Source organism: Vombatus ursinus, unplaced genomic scaffold (genome assembly GCF_900497805.2).
Source record: "Vombatus ursinus unplaced genomic scaffold, bare-nosed wombat genome assembly UNPS02014893.1, whole genome shotgun sequence".
Lineage (NCBI taxonomy): Eukaryota > Metazoa > Chordata > Mammalia > Diprotodontia > Vombatidae > Vombatus > Vombatus ursinus.
In genome coordinates, this window is record NW_020954671.1 from 7,872,902 (window position 1) to 7,891,027 (window position 18,126).

Here is an 18,126-nt window from a genome sequence, read left to right on the forward strand (position 1 = left end):
CTGGAAAGATCAGGGAAGACTGCACGAGGCAGCCTTTCTTAAAAGTAGTTAAACATTCTAAAAGGGTGAGGTGATGAGGGAATACATTCAGGGTATGGGAGATAGTCAGTGTAAAGGTATCAACTCATTTGGACTCCAGTACTTATGTTTAACTTGCATCCACTCTCTTCCCCCTCTTTTCTCTTCTCTTGGGGTCAACAACCTAGCATGAACATTCATCACCTCTTATGTAAATCATTGCAATAGGCTCCTAATTGTTGTCCTTAACTCAAGTATATTCCTTCTTCAACCTTTTATCTACATAGCTGCCAAAGTAATAACCACAAAGCATGGGTCTGACCATGTCACTCCCTTGCTCAAGAAATACTTGTGGTTTACTATTATCTCTATGATAGATATACATATTATATAGATAGATATAGACATGTACATATATACACACTACACATATACTTGTGTGTATATGTGTGCACATATATATATATATATATATATATATATTTTACATTCACATACATATATTTAAGTAAAAGTATTTTTCCTTAATATGTTTCTACCACTACCCTGAGGCAGCTAGATAGCTCAGTGAATAGAGGTCTGGGCCTGGAGTCAGGAAGACCTTAGTTTGGTCTGGCCTCAGACAGTACTAGCTGTGTGACCCTGGGCAAGTCATTTAACCTCACATTTCCTTAACTCACTGGAAAAGGAAATGATAAACCATTCCAGTATTTTGACCAGGAAAACCCCACACAGGCTCACAAAGAGTCTGACTGAACACCAATAACAATTATCTGTACCCAATAATTAAAAAAGTTAATTAAATTAATAAATTAAAATGAAGCAAAACACAAAACCATTAGTGTATGTATGCATGTATGTATGTATATATGTAATTGTCAAAATATATGACAATTTTTTTCTTTATTTTATGGATTGTCATGGCAAAAAAAAAAGAAAAAGAAAAAAATGCCAGGTAGCAAGTGTATTGGTTATGTTCTAGTCGTTGTTCCTTGGAAAACAGACTTGCTCCATGGTCAGGCCATGCTCAAAGACTTTCAGCTCAATAGATCTTCCATTTCAGGGTTATAGCTTTTGAGAACTCAGGTTCTTCTCTATGTCATGATGAGGGCTGAAAGAAGGAAGCTGTAGAGGTTTCTAAGGTAATTGTGGGCATAAAAAAGAAGTAGTAGATGCAAAGGCATTTAATGTATTAAAGTTTCATGCAAATGCAAGACATCATAGCTGACTAAAGTAGTTTAGGTGCATAAAAACAGCTTTTACCCATTTTAAATATGGCACAGGATTATGCATCTTTTTCCCTGGATGCCTTCCTGTGTTTCAAATAGAAAAGGTGCATTTAACTTCAAACACATCTCTTATAATTCACAACGGTAATTTTGTTAGTTTTGCTTAACCAAGCTTTGTTGGAATGATTTCATAGCATTACTTCTAGATTCATGAAACTTTTTTTTCATTCTGCACTGGACCATGGATAAGATTATTTTCCACTTAATTCTATTACCTTGCTAAAGCTATTCCCTGTGGCATTACTAGCACATCTACAGCCTTTGTTGTTTGTACAGCCTCTCAGCACCAAATGTTTCCAAAGCATCCTACTCACTTCTTTACATCCCACATAATGAAAAAAGCAACACAAGGTCTGACTGTTCCTGTAGGGCAGACATTGCGTTTCTGTAGATGTGTAGTTCATATTACAGTGTCCAGCACGTGGATATTCAGTAAATAAAATTTTATGATGGTTTATGTCAAATAGAAGCTGTAATTTACGTCCTTCCTATGGCAGTGTTAGAGACATACGGAGAATATGTACAAAGAGAAGAGGGTGACTAAGAAAAAAAAGTGCCACTTATTTTTTGAAACACTATCAAACTAGACTTTTTCATCCTAGCTACATTTTTTGCAGGTAGTAGATAAGAAGCATTTGCAATTTGGAAGAAAATGCATTTGCTCATTTTAGGTTTATGGAAGCAAGAAAGAAAACCCAATCTTCTGAGCTTGAAGAAAATGACAAGATGACATTACACTTGGATAATTCAAAATTAGTTGCTTTAAGGTCCGAATTTGACAGTCTTCCAAAAGTAATGAACAGATGCATTTGATGTTTTCTAGAAAAAGAAGAATTGACTCAAAAGTAAGAAATAATTTAACTTGAGGACATTTGCAAGACATTATTATGAGTTATTACCAATTTACATGTGTGTGATATGGCTTCACTGAGAACAGATACCTTTTGTAATTACTTCAGTTTTGACATACTTTCTCACATGATATTTCTAAAAATGGAAGAATATACAAATCAAAAATTCGAACTATATACCTTATTGGTATTCAATAAAAATTGCTGACTGGCTTAATCAACAAAAATCATATTTGGTGACTGACTAATTAAATTTATATCATTGTAGTGTTAACTCTAGCTTGCAGGTATTAAAGATTAATGAGGGATCAAACAGTTATTTTTACCTTTCATAACTGATTTTGCATGAAGAGGAAAAATAACAAAATTCCTTAATCAGGGATTGTCTTACAAATCCATATGAAACATACCCAAATCAAGGGGCTTTTTGTTTTAAATGAATGAGTCAGGACTGCTAGAAGGGAGCAGGACAGGCTAGGAATAATAGGTTGATGCATGGAGAATATGCAACCTAAGAAGGGCTAGTGTTCCCCACCTCCTGCTAACCACCACAGAGCTGAATTAAATGAGTGAAAAGGCCATTTGATGTACTGTCTTCCTGAGGCCAGTCTGTCTCTAGGCATTTCTATTTTTATTTCTATGCTTCTAAGTACTTAATATAGTGCTAGGTACCCTGTGGGTGCTTAATATTTACTGACTCCTATGCACACAGGAGGCCTTCTATGAATATTTTATGATGCAGTTCCTGATGATGATAATGACAGTAATGTTTATTTAAACAAAGAGACCCTTTTACAGGGAAAAGGAAGGAAGCTGAGCATTAAGATTGATATTCATGCTTGAAATTCTGGGGTTATAATAAGGTCCTCCCCCCTTTCTTTTTTTCCATAGCAAAATTGATTGTTTCAAAGGCATGGTAATAAGTAATTAAAAAAAAAACTGGCACCTAGTACCTGGCACACAAAAAGCCTTCTTTCTTGTCTTTTAAATACAGAAAAGAAAATCATACAAAATAGAATTCCTTAACTTTCCTCCCAAACACTCCCCTTATCTCAACTCACCCATCATAGCTGAAGGAATCACTACCTGGGAGGCAATGTAGCACAGGAGAAAGAGCTCTGGGTTTAGAGACATCAGATCTGTGTTCAAATCCCAGCTCTGCCATTTACTATCTGTCTAATAATGGACATGTCATTCAGCTTCTGTATGTACACATCTCTGTAAAATGAAGATGTCCAACTATCTAGCCTCTAAGGGCCCTTTGAGATCTAAGTTTCTCATCTTCTGCTCTATCTTTCTAGTCACCCATCCTCAGCATTAGTCATCCTTGACTCTTCTCTCTCCTTCATTCTTCATATCCAATCAGTTGCCAAATCTTCCTAAGATTTCTGATATCCATTTCTTTCTCTCTATTCACAAAGCCATCACCCTAATTCAGGCCCTAATCATCTTTCATCAGGACTGCCAAAGTCACATCTGGAATCTGGAAGATCTGAATTCAAATCCAGCTTCAGACACTTATTGGCTGAGTGACCCTGTATAAGTCACATAACCATTGTTTACTTGAGTTTTCTCATCTGTAAAATGGAGATAATAAAAGCACCTACCTCCCACAGTCATTGTGAGGATAGAATGACTTAGTATTTGTAAAGCATTTTGCAAACTTCATTGCACTATATAAGTGTTAGTTATTAAGTATCACATTCTCATTGAACTCCCTGATTTTGGCCTTTCCCTTCTCCAATCCATCCTTTGCATAGCTACCAGATTGATATTTCTAAAGATCAGGCCTGATCATTTCACTCTTCTGCTTAAGAAACTCCAATGTTTCTTTCTTTCTTCTAAAATAAAATATAAACTCCTTCATTTGGCTTAAGATGTCCTTCATAATTGGTTCCAGTTAACTATCTATTGCTTTTCTTCATGACCTCTTGAGACCAAAATGGCCTCCTACTCTATGGGTCACATTGCATCAACCTTTTCTGGGACCTTTTCCCCAACTCCTAAAATGTATTTCCTCACATTCTACTCCTTCAAGGCTCATTTAAGTGCCCTTTCTGAGAGGATGCCTCTCCTGAAGGCTAGAGTTGCTAGTGTCTCTCCACACACCCTTGTTACACACATGCATACACAAAGAAACACACACACACACACACACACACATACAGACCAATTACTTTATATTTACTTAGGATCATGGACCTAAAAGATATGGAAAGGACCTCAAAAGCCATCTAGCTCCACCCTGCATCTTACAGATGGAGAAACTGAGACTCAGGGAGTTTAAGTGACTTGTCCAAGGTAACACAGGTAGTCAACATCAGAACTAGGATTTGGACATTTTGAGGCAGAGCTAAGAAGGCAGATTAGGGGTAGTCAGCCAGCTAAAATTTCCCAACTTTACACTCAAAACTACATTAAAATAACCCCTCAAATCAAATTTTGGAGCAGCAGAGCCAACAAAAGATTGGGGTAAGACTTTTTTTCCAGCCTAAGCAAATTTAAAGAGGTCAGGAGGTAAAGTCTATAACACTGGAGTGGAGCCTGACACTGTCCAGAGCCCACATACACAATGGTGGCAACAGAGGCCACAAGAGGAGAAACAGTTTTGGGAGCTCTCAGTCCAGAAATGGCAAGGGACAACTATTCAGAAAGAGATTAGAGGGGATACTTTGCTGGTACTGAGCACAGTACTGGCACTGATTGGCAACTCTATTGCCCATACACAGTTTTGGGTCAGGGTACCAAGGCTGAGAGGAGTGTTGGTGGTCAATTGCAAGGGAACAGGGGCCCTGGTCACAGTACGAAAGCAAAACAAGAGTACTAGCCTTGTGGTTGCAGGAGATAAGGGACCTCTCCTGGGTAAAGACCAGATTGCAGACCAGGAGAGCAGTGACCATACCTCTCCCAGGATCACATCACCTTGGAAGTACCAAAAACTTGCAGACCTCCAGAACTAGATTGGAAAATAGTAGCCCAAAAAAAGGCTCAGGCTTGGGACAATGCCTCCTCACCCCTAGGTGAGCAAAATCCAACTCTAACATAAAGTTCAAAGTTTAATAATAGGCTGGAAAAATGAACAAACAACATTAAAAAAATACCATAAGAAGTTACTGTTGTCAGAGAAGATTGAGACATAAACTCATAAGACAACGTGAAAATAGTTTAAAAAATCCTCAAAGAAAAATGCTATTCAGACCCAAACCCAACAAGAATACCTGGAAGAGTTCAAGAAAGAGGTGGGTGGTAGAGGAAAAAGTGGAAAAAGAAGTAATAGTGATGCAAGAAAATAATGAAAAGAGAATTAACAGTTTTGTAAAAGAGAAACTCCTTAAAAAGTAGAATTGACCAAGTGGGGGGAAAAAGAGATACAAAAGCTCACTGAAAAAATTAAAAATTAGAATTAAAACTTAAAAATTAGAATTGAGCAAGTGGAAACTAATCACTTCATGAGATATCAAGAAAGAATAAAACAAAGAAGAATGAAATAATAGAAGAAAATGTGAACATCTTATTGGAAAAATAACATACCTGGAAAAAATAGATCCTGGAGAGATGATTTAAGAATTATTGAACTATCTGAAATCCATGATCAAAAAAAGAGCAGAGACATCGTATTTCAAGAAATTATCAAGGAAAACTTCCCTGACATATTAGATCCAGAGAGCAACACAGAAATTGAAAAAAATCCACCAATCACCTCCTCAAAAATATCCCAAAATGAAAACTCCAAGGAATGTTATAGCCAAATTCCAGAGGTCTCAGATCAAATAATAATAATAATAATGCAAGCAGACAAAATGTGGAGCCATAGTCAAGATCATACAAGATTTAACAGCTTCCATGTTAAAGGAGAAGAGGGCTTGGGATATGATATTCCAGAAGGCAAAGAAGCTAGGATTATAACAAAGAATAATCTAGCCAGTAGAACTGAGTATAGTCCTTCAGAGGAAAAAAATGGAAATTTAATGAAATAGGGGACTTCCAAATATTTCTGATGAAAAGAGCCAAGATGAATAAAAAATTTGACATTCAAAAACAAGACTCAAGAGAAGTATAAAAAGGTAAACATGAAAGAAGAATCATAAGGGACTCAAAATTAAACTGTTTACATTCCTCTATGGCAAGATGATACATGTAAGAACTTTATCATTATTAGGTCAGTTAATAGGAGCTTACACAGACAGAGGACCGGAGTGTGAGTTGATTATGTTGGAATAATGTGCAAAAAAAAAAAAATGAAGGGGAGAGAAAGAGGGATGTACTGGAAGAAGGGGGAAGGTAGAGGTAGAATAAAGAAAATTTCTCACATAAAAGAGGCACACAATGAAAAGCTTTTACAATGGAAGAGAAAAGAGGGCGGGGAATGCTTAAACCTTACTCTCCTCAAAATTGATTGAAGGAGGGAAATAGATACACACATATATGTCTTTATGTTTATCTGGACATGTGTGTGTATGTATGTAGATGTATGTGTGTACATATATAAACACACATCTATATATATATAAATATACACATACAGACTCAGTTGTGTATAGAAATAAAACTTTACAATAGAGAAACAGAAGGGGATGGGCATAAGAGAAATGGAAGGAGCTGGGAGGATAAAAGAAGAGTGGATTGAGGACAGCAGTTATTAGAAACAAAATATACTTTTAAGGAAGAACAGGATAAAAAGTGAGAGGAAGAAACAAAAGAAAACAGGATGGAGGTAAATACCCAATTAGTAGTCATAATTTTGTATGTGAATGGAGTGAACTCATCCTTAAAATGAAAGCAAATAGCAGTACAGATTAGAAACCAGAATCCAACAATAATGTTGTTTACCAGAGACACACCTGAGACAGAAAGACACACAAACAAAGTTAAAAATAAAGGTCGGGAGTAGAATCTAATATGCTTCAGCTGAATGAAAAAAGGGCAGGGTAGTAATCATGACCTCAGACAAAGCAAAAACAAAAATAGACCCAATTAAGAGAGAATCAAGGAAACTACATTAAGCTAAAAGGTACAATAAAGTAATATAAAAAAATTACAGCAAGTTTCTCTTATAAAGTCCTTATTTTTCAAATATGTACTGAGCATAGAACTGAGTCAAATTTATAAAAATGAGAGTCACTCCCCAATTGATACATGGTCAAATGATATGAACAGGCAGTCTTTAGAAGAAATCAAAGCTATCTATATTCATATGAAAATGTTTTCTAGATCATTATTGATTTGAAAAATGCAAATTAAAACAACTCTGAGGTACCACCTCACATCTATTAAAAATGATAGATGCTGGAGGAGAAGAAGGGAAAATAAATCCACTAATAAACTGTTTGTGAAGTAGTGAACTGGTACAACCATTCTGGAGAACAATTTAGAACACTACCCAAAGAGTTATAAAACAATGCATAAGCAAGGGCCCTGAAGTCAGTAGGACCTGAGCTCAAATCTGGCCTTAAACCAAACACTTGACACTTACTAGCTGTAAGACCCTGGGCAAGTCACTTAACCCCAATTGCCTAAAATCAAAACAAAAACAAACAAACAAACAAAAAACAACAATGCATAGCCTTTGACCCAGCAATACCACTACTAGGTCTATATCCCAAATAAATCAAAGGAAAAGGAAAAGGAACTATATTTACAAAAATATCAGAGCAACTCTTTTGGTGGTGGCAAAGAATTAGAAATTGAGGGGATATTCATCAATTGGGAAATGCCTGAACAACTTGTAGTATATGATTGTGATGGAGTACTATGCTATAAGATATGATGAGGGAGGTGGTTTCGGAAAATCTTGACAAGACCTATATGAATTGATGCAAAGTGAAGTGAGAAGTGGGAGATCTTTGTGCACAATACCAGCAATGTAATCAGCTATGAAAGGACTTGGCTACTTTGATCAATACAATGATCCAACTCAATTCCAAAGGCCTCATGATGAAGAAATGCTATCTACCTACAGAGAGAGAACTGATGAAATCTGAGTGCAAATTGAAGCATATTTTTCTCACTTTATTCACACCCCATTTGGAATTTTCTTGGCAAAGAAATTGAAGTGGTTTGCAAGTTCCTTCTCCAGCTCATTTTACAGATGAGGAAACTGAGGCAAACAGGGTTATGTGATTTTCCCAGGGTCACATAGCTAGTAAGTGTTTGCAGCTGAATTTGAACTCAGGAAGGTGAGTCTTCCTGACTCAGGGCACTCTATCCACTGGGCCAGCTAGCTGAATTTACATATATACACACACCATCTTTATAAATGATGAAACTAAAGATCACAAAGGTTTAATAAACACCCCAATTTACGTGGCTAGTAAATGGTAGAGTAAAGATTAGAATCCAGGTCCTCTGATTCTAATTTCACCCTCTTTTCACTATATGGAAATTTGAGATATAGACCTAGTAGTGGTATGGCTGGGCCAAAGTTGCATCTACCTGATGCCTCAGCCATGAACTAACAAAGAAACTTGAAAAACAAGTAAGATTCCTATTTTTAAAGTATCTTCACACTGAACAAAAGCCCCAAACTAATACTCAAGCTTCAAATTCCAGAATATATTATAATAGTATTTCATCCAGAAAGTATGATCATATTTATATAACCCTTAAAGTTCGCAAAGCACTTTACATAAGTTTTCTCATCTGACCTTCATAGTAACTCTATGACTTAGGTGCCATTATGAATCTCATTTTATGGACAAGAAAACTGAACATTCGGAGATGTTAAATGGCTTATCCAGGGTCACTTGAGCAGATGACTTAGAAATCATAGCCAGCTCTATCCATTATATCCCACAGCCCCTCCATCCACAATCCTGGTTTTCCCAATGATGGAAATTTATTCCACAAACTTTTTAATAAAATAAGTTGTTTAAATAAATTAATTAAAGCTTAAATAAAATAAAATAAGTCATTAATAAAATAAGTTTATTCCACAAACTTCTTAAATCTATGTAAGCTCTCAACTCCACAAAATGATGAAATATTAAAATATTTCAAAATTATTACTATTCAAAAGAGTCAATGCTATTTTATTCTGGGATTGGAAGAGAAATTACTTGTTTGATTTCTACGGGCTCAATTAGTTTCCAAGTATGAGATAGGAATCCTTTAACTCATTCCTAAAACTTACAATAACTGCTTAAAAAGAATTAAAGGAACTAATGATAATAATAACAGATGTCTGTAAAGAACTTTGCAGTTTCTATCAAGCTTTCCATTTCCATTTGTATAGACCCTTTTCTGTGTCAGGTGCTGTGCTAAGTGCTTTTTGTAAATATCTCACTTGATGGGGCTTTTCCCAAGGTGTCAACATTCATAGGTTACTGGCAGCACTTGCCCTCCTTAAACAAGCATAAACAATAGTATTTAGTACCTAGTAAGTATAAATAATTAAATAGGGGGAAAAATCAGCTGGCACACTCTCTCACCCTCATACAGCATTCCAGGTGAGCTCTGCCCTGGCTCAGCCCCAGCCAACTCCTTCCCTAATGGTGGGCTCTCAAGCAGTGTTATTACAGTGTCTAGGGACCCAGAGTATCATGGCTTGCAAACCTTCTCCTGGGGCCTTGTGTAACATGGGCCAAAGTCTCTCCTCTTCCTCTCCTTTTTAGACTTTGTATTAAAAATTCAACTTGCAGGATCCTTTCAGGATGTTTGCCCAAGTGAATTTAGGCATACACCTCGGGCACTGGGATTGATTGCCATTTATAGTTCTGCAGGACACTACATTCTACTGCCTTCTGAATTTTGGTGAAAATCTACAGATAGGCCTTGTCCTAAAAATAGAATCTGGAGTAAATAGCAGATGACTTTAAATGTTTTTCATACCTTTTATTGATGATTTTTGTCCTTATATCATAAGCATTTCTGAAGGGGTCAGTGAATCTCTTTCAAATTGAGGCCTTATGACAAAATAATCATTCCCAGATTTCCAACACGGGGGGAAGTAGTATTCAAAGAAGAAAGTAGAGCACTGATATTAAAATACCTTTACATCAAGGACTGTTCACATTTGTAGGAATATGGTAAGTAACATTAAATGACTAATGAAAATGTCTTTGTTTAATTCTAATGAACCCCTTCAATTAGGATGATGAGACAATTTTCAAGGAGTATTCTATAAGCCAGAAAGAGAGGCAAGGTTCGTGTTCACCATTTAACTTAATAAAGAATTGTTATTGAATGAATCATTCTGTGTTTGCAATTTAAATAGGTGAAGAATATCTGTGTTTAGTGGTTTGGAGGTCAGAAGAAGAATGGATGAGGCAATCGATTAAGTTGTACAGAAGCACAAGAAATGAGTGGCTCATATTCTCATGATTAGAATCAACTTCACCTAAGTGCTCAGTTTTTACAGAGCAAGGGCACACATATTTGAAATGGTTATAAATTTGGGTTGGCATTTTATTTACCTGAAAACAGTTTGTGTATATAGAGGAAGGTTTTTTTTTTTTTTAAGAGGCCTTGTATGAGCATGTTATAAAGTTGACAGTGAAGGAAGGCTCTAAGAAAGACCAGAAAATCAATTGAAATATGTCAAGTGGCTCCCTGTAACTGACACAGTGGGGGAAATGCAATTGTAATTGCAAATGTAACATGGGTTTTCTCTGTGTCCATTATCTGACAGCTAGGTTTTGTTTGTTTGTTTGTTTGTTTTATTTTGTTTTTAACATTTTATCACCCCTTCAGGGCTCTCCAGTTCCATGAAGGAGTAATGAGTGGTCTCCCTTCTCTGCCACTGATTGTGTCCCCATTGGTTGTGTTCCCTAAATTTTAGTGGCCAAGATCCCCAATTCCATTAAACTATTTATATCAGATTAGTTTATATTAAGCACTATTTACTTTAAAGACATAACAGAAAAAAAATTTGACCCAACACATTGGGGTGTATAATCTACCCCACCATAACACCTTGGTAACTGGGAAGGGGAAGGTGTTTAGGCTCATAGTTCAGCTAAGTTCTTATATAGCATTAGTCTCACCATGTTCAAGTCCAAAGCACACCCTCCTCCCTGACCCCCCCAAGGAACCTCAGCTTCTCAGGTCTTCCCTGCTGGACTGGTTGTGATATCTAGCCTGGAATCCTGTCCTCAAAGAAACCCACAGCCCAATATCTTCATTCAGAGGGGAAAGGAATAAGCATTTATATAGTGCCTACTACATACCAGGCACTGTGCTAGGTGTTTTATGAATATTATCTCATTTGATCCTCACAATAACCCTGGGGAATATATGCTATTATTAGCACCATTTCACATTTGAGGAAACTAATGCAAACAGGTTAAATGACTCGACAATAGTCACACAGCATTTAAATATCTGAGGTCATATTTGAACTCATGTCTTCCTGACTCCATGCCCAGTGCTCCATCTACTGTATCTCCTAGCTAGCTTCATGTATTGTGCCTGTCTTCCCATACCTCCTCCAATAGTGTCCATTTTGATCTTATGTCATCTTTGCTACTTCTCTGGTATTGCTATGTTAGACACTTCAGGGAATATAAAGAATATATAATCCCTGCCTACATGTAGTTTACAATGCAATCATATGTTATAAATAGAAATAGAAAAAAAATACCAAAACAGTTTGCCTTATGTAGGATAATTGCAAATAGTGTACAGACTATTGGCCTAATAGGTAAGTTCTTTTATTTTATTTTTTTTTCTGTTCTCTGATTAGTCATGGACATATTGCTGAAACTCAATTAATATAGAGTTCAACTCAACAAATATTTATTAAGTGCTTAATATTTACACTGCACTACTATAACCACTAGGGATTCACAAATGAAAGACAACATTTTTTGCCTTCAAGAAGCTCATAATCAAGCAAGTGAAATATGTACATAAATATCTTTAATGCAAATTAGGAAAAAATAATTTTTAAAATTCATTTTCCAAAGAAGAAATCAAAACAATGTACAGTCATATAAATATGCTCTGAATCATTATTGATTAGAGAAATGAAGATTATCATTTCATACCTAACAGATAGGCTAAAATGATAACAAGGGAAAGTGACAAATTTTGGAGAAGATGTGGAAAAATTGGAACACTAATTCATTGTTAGTGGAATTGTAAAATGATGCAACCATTTTGGAAAGCAGTCTGGAATTATATCCAAAGAATTATTAAACTACCTATACCCTTTGACTCACCAATAACACTACTTGGTCTATTTCCAAAGATGATTAGGGAAAAAGGAAAAGAATCTATATGTTGTTTTTGTTTTATTTTGTTTTTAAATTACTTATTTTATTTTACTTTTGGTTTTCAATATTCACTTTTATAAGATTTTGAGTTCTAAAATTTTTCCTCTTCCTTCCCCTCCCCCTTCCCAAGATGGCATGCAATCTGATATAGGCTCTACATGTACAAACATATTAAATATATTGACACATTAGTCACATTGTAAAGAATCAGAACCAAAGGGGAAAACCATGAGAAAGAAAAAAAAAGAGAGATAGGAAATAGTATGCCTCGATCTGCATTCAGACTCCATTGTTCTTTTTCTGGATGTGGATAGCATTTTGCATCATGAGTCTTTTGGAATTGTCTTAGATCATTGCATTGCTGAGAAGAGCTAAATCTATCAAAATTGGTCATCACACAATGTTACTGTTACTGTGTACAGTAGAACCTATGTGTTTTTTAAAATGTTTATAGCTTGCAGGGATGACCGTCGATTGGGAAATGGATGAATAAGTTGTGGTATAAGATTGTGATGGAATCCTACTGTGATATAAGAAGTGATGAGCTCAATGATTTTAGAAAGAGCATGGAAAGACTTGCATGAAATAATGAAGAGTGAAATGAGCAGAACCAAAAGAACATTGTATGCAGTAACAGCAATATTGTTTTAAGAAAAACTTTGAGTGAATAAGTTATTTTGTCCATTATAAATACCCAAAATAGCTTTAAAGGACAAATGAAGAAAGATGCTATCTATATGCAGAGAAAGAACTGATAAATAGAAGTATGTATACAATAATTTTGCATATATATGTATGTGTGTATATACACACATACATATATGTGTATATATTGTGTGTACGTGTGTGTATATACACACACATACATACACCGATTTGTGTCTAATGGTATCCATCTCTAGGGTGAGGTAGGAAGGAAGAAAAAAAAAGTAAAGAAATTTACATGGTAATTTTTTGTCTACTTGAAAGAAATAGCAACTTGTGCATAGTAGACTTGCAGTTTCATATATAATCATCTTTTTTATTATACTGTGTTATGGAAATACTTGTTTTGTTCCATAAATTAAAAATAAAATTAAAACAAAAAATGCAGCAGATAAGAGAAGGATGAGGACAGAGAAAAGACCATCAGATATTGCAATTTTAAGAAGACAGCTTTGGAACAAACAAGATGAAAAGCTAGCTACTGCAATGTGTGGTTGTGTTCTTTTTTTTTTTTAAGGGAAAAGAGAAGTGAAGATAAAGGAGTGTTTGAGAGGGGAAAAAAAGAAAATGATTAAGAACATTAAAGAGATTGGCATGGCCTAAGAGATTAAGTAAGGGAGAAATCACTTTTATCTGAAGGTATTAAGAAAAGTTGCATTTACCTTCAGACAGGTTTTATTTTTTTTTCTGGGTGTACTTTAACTGGCCCCAAGGGAGGACACGTACAAAAGCACATTAGTGGCAAAGGACAGAAGAATACTGGAGCAGAGAGCTCAGTATAGGTAGAGTATAAAATTCACAAAGACTTGGAAAATGAGTTGGAGACAGCTTATATAAAACCTGGAATATCATGCTAAGGAATTAATACTTTTTTGCTGGTAGCAAAATTGAGATGCTGATGGTTTGTGAGGAAAGAAATTATGTGGGCAGACTTGCATTAATACAGTTACTTTGTGCATCAATCTTGCAAAGGACAAACTGAAAAGAAGAAAGATTGGAGACAGGAAGATCAGTTAGGAGGCTATTATAGGAGTCCTAGAAAGAAATGCTACTCTCCTTAACAAGGTTGTGTAGTTGCAATGGAGGGGATGCGTGTCAAGGTAGAATTTATAGGACTTTATAAGTGATTTGATGTGGGGTCTGAGGAGAAAGAGTAAAGAATGACAAGTTTTGAACCTTAGTAACTAGAAGAATGGTGCCAAGAAGAGTATTGAGGAAGAGATGATGTAAGGTTCAGGAGAATATGATGAGTTCACTTTTGGATACATCAATTTTGAATTGCTAGTGGTAACTTCTACTCCATGTGTAAGAAGGCACTTGGAAATACAGAATTGTAGCAGCTCTGAGAAGAGTTTGGGAATTGAAATATCAATTTGAGAGTTAAATTAATGAATTCATGGGAGAAGATATCATACTTGATCAAAAGAGGAAAACAAAAGAAGAGAAGAGTGCCAAATAGAGAACTTTATAATATGTTTTAAGTCAGGAAGACAATGATGAAGCAAAAAAAAAAAATGATGGAGCTGATAGAAAAGTCAAAAAATACCAATTAGAATACATGGGACAAGAGATCATCAAACATGTCAAATTGTAGGGATTAAGGAAGATGAGGATGAAAGTAGATATTGGATTTAATACCAAAATCACTTAAGAGGCAATTTTCAGTAGAGTGGTGGAGACAGAAACCAGACTGCAAAGGTTTGGAAGATGAAGCTTTAGGTGAAGACTATTCCATGGACTTCCATTAATATCTTCATTTGAAGAGTCCAGGTTAAAGAGAAATAAAGTCAGAAAACTGCAACAATATGCTGTACATAAGGAAAAATACATTAATGTTTATTTCCAGGATTATAGGACATCTGAGGGGAAAGTGTTCAATATTTAATAATCAAAATGTAAGATCTTTTTTTCCTATTGAAGAGTTGACCAACAGTAAGAGAAACATGTTACTGTTCATACCTTATTTGCTATTCAACATAACTTTAAAAATAGCCATAATGACATAGTCAATAGAGAGCTGTACTTGGAGTCAGGTCTGTTCAATCCTGAGCAGTTGATTAACTCAGGGCATGATTTTTCATAGTGGAGGGTTAGAGCAAGTGCTTTGGAGAGGCTGAAAGGAGTAGAAGGAGTAGATTCAGGATATTACTCACCCTGATCTCTACAAAATAGCTATATTTAAGTTAGAGAAAGGGATGTGTATGTATTTGTACATGTGTAAGCAAGGAGAATATTATGTTTCCTCTAACAATAGGAAGGAAAAGACCGATTCCTTCTTGACACCTATCACCTTTGTTAAGGAGCAATGATACTTAGACACATGAAACCAGCAGTATGTAGGTTAATTACATTCAGCGTTGCTTGGGCTAAGACTAAAGGACTGAACTGCAATTGGTGAAATTGGTTGCATTTTTAACAATGAGTCTTTTTTCTACAACATAAAGGGGAAAAAACCCAGAAATTTGTTGGAAATAGCTTTAGAAAATTGCTAATTAGGGAATCATAGAATTTAGTTATTACTTTTCTGCTATCCTGATGTATCATGTTATTGTTCTATACCAGTGTGCTGCAATGGGAAGAATGTTGGACTTGGAACCATAAGATAATAGAAAAAATTCTAGACCTAGGGCTGAAGGCAACTCAGAGCCCATCTAGTTCAGTGCTTTCATTTTAGAGATGGAGACACTATAAGCCAAAGAGATTAAGTGACTTGCCAGGGTCATGTAGGTGGGAAGTGTCCAAGTCAAAATTTGAACCCAGGTCCTCCATTTCCAGAGCCAATGCTCTTTCTGCTGTAGAGCAAATCCCAACTCTGCTTCTTATGACCCTTTTGACCTTGGGCAAGTTACTTCCTTTCCCTGGGCTTCAGCTTTACCATCTGTAAAATGAAGGGGTTGGATAAAATATTACTTCTGGCACCTAATCTAATTATCTATGATTCAACACCAGCTCCAGCTAACTGAATGACAATGGTCATCTTTAAAATGAGGGAGTTGAATTTGGGAACCTTAAAAGCCCCTTCCAAATGTAAACTTATCTTCCTATGACATCTTCTAAGTTGTAAACATCATCCACTTGGTAGAGGGAGTTCCCATACTGATGAATAAGATCCTTCCTGTATTCATGTATTATTTTGCATATTCAAAGCCTTCAAACTAAATGTTCTTTCCACTTCCCTACACTGCCTCTCCTAAATGCATTTAAGACTTTTAAACTTTGGTGTGTGAGAATAATATCTCCTTAATCATTTATGTAAAGTAAAGGGAGGAAACACCTTCACATTTTTGAGAATAATAATAATAGCCATCATTTAGAAAATGCTTCAAGGTTTGCAAAATGCTTAATATTACCTCATTTTATCTTCAACACAATACTGGGAAGTAGGCAATATCATTATCTACATTGTACGGCTAATGTAACTGAGGCAGAGAAAGGTTAAGTGACTTGCCCTGAATCACACAGCTTGTACATATCTGAGACTGGATTTCAACACAGGTTTTCTTGACTCCACATTCAGTGTGCTAATAATATCACTATGATCAAGATATATAAGACTGGGCTAGGAGAACTAAGATGATCTGTCCCCTATCATTCACCCTCCAGCTTGTGAAGTATGATGGGGGAAAAAACAGCTGCATATTAGAATTTGCAGAAAACTCTGTTGTTTAATATGGTCTGGAAATAGAGTATTCTAGGTAATTAAATAGCCTGGTTAGCAGAGGAATACTATAGACAGCAAATATTGATTGCCAATTTTCAAAGAATTTAAATAAAATAAAATGCACTCATCATCAAAAATATAATGATCACAATACATTCTTTGGTAATTTAGAAAGCTTTGAAGCATCTTCTGGCACCTTGGGGTCAGCATGATAAATGTCATAATTATTGTATTAGGGATATGAACAAATGTCATTTAACAGAATGTCAGTTAATGAAGTTTACTGTCTATGAATAATCTATATAATAAAAAAGCAATTTTAACAAATAAAGCAATGCTTCAACTAAGAAAAGAAGGAGGTAGAAAGAGGGGGTAGGACTGTAGGGAAAACGTGCTTCTCTAATCCCTAAGCACTCTGACAAAACTATAATTCCTGCTTCAAAATCTGTGCTGTCACCACTTGTCTGTTTGCAAATAAACACTGAGCAATTATGTTCCCAACTGCTGAATATTTCCCTCCTTGAAAACTGAGCACCTGCAGAGAAAAGAAAAACAACAACAATAATAATGGGAATCCCATCCTTCTGGGCATCTGCCAAGTTCCAATTTCTGCAGAGCTGTGCCCAAAGTGCCACTAGCTACACAGCTGGCTTGCTTTGGAACTCATAAATCCACATGGTAACAAACATGATTAGAACCCATCTCCAGAACTCTGTAATACCTACGATCAAATAAGCAGTATGTGCCTTGTTTTCTATATATGTGCCATTTGTCCTTCACTTAAAATTAGCAGCTAACAAAAGCCTGGTGGTTGCATGTGAGCTAATGTATGGCCAACCTCTTCCTCATCTCCCCTCTCCCTCTCCTTTTTTCTTTATGGTTGTATTGGACTGTGGATATGTCAGAACTAATTTTCATGCTACTTAAATAGGGACTGTGGCAAGATTGCATTTGGAAGTCCATAAATACTTCTGTGGTTGTTCAATATTTAAATAAGATATTTCCTGTTTTTAATAACTCCAAGTTTCTCCGTGAAACAAAGGCCAATTTTATTTAATAGCAAGTACTTAGAGTAAGGTTCTGAGTCACAGTACCACATGGTCTACAAAGAATTAAAGGTGAAGTTCACCTCCCCCCAAAAAAATATAGGCATGAGGCACATGGTATGCATGAACAGAACAGAACACAATAGTAAGGGAGGCATGCTCAGGAGAAGTGGCATCAAGGATATTATCAAATAGATGCATGACCAGAAAAAAAAAATGTGATGTAAAAAATACTGGGCATGTCCAGAAAAGCAAGAGAGGAACTGGTAATAAAGCAAGGAGGTTTTACTAGTGACATAATGTATGATAGTTGGATTTAAGTAGCATTTAGAAAGTAGCTGTTCA

The 18,126-nt window shown here is 35.8% G+C and overlaps 1 protein-coding gene across 1 annotated transcript in view; it reads right to left on the reverse strand.

Moving 5' to 3' along the window:
- Nucleotides 1-18,126, reverse strand: part of KCNH5 (potassium voltage-gated channel subfamily H member 5) — a 446,545-nt gene that overhangs the window by 157,992 nt on the left and 270,427 nt on the right. The window lies entirely within an intron of this gene.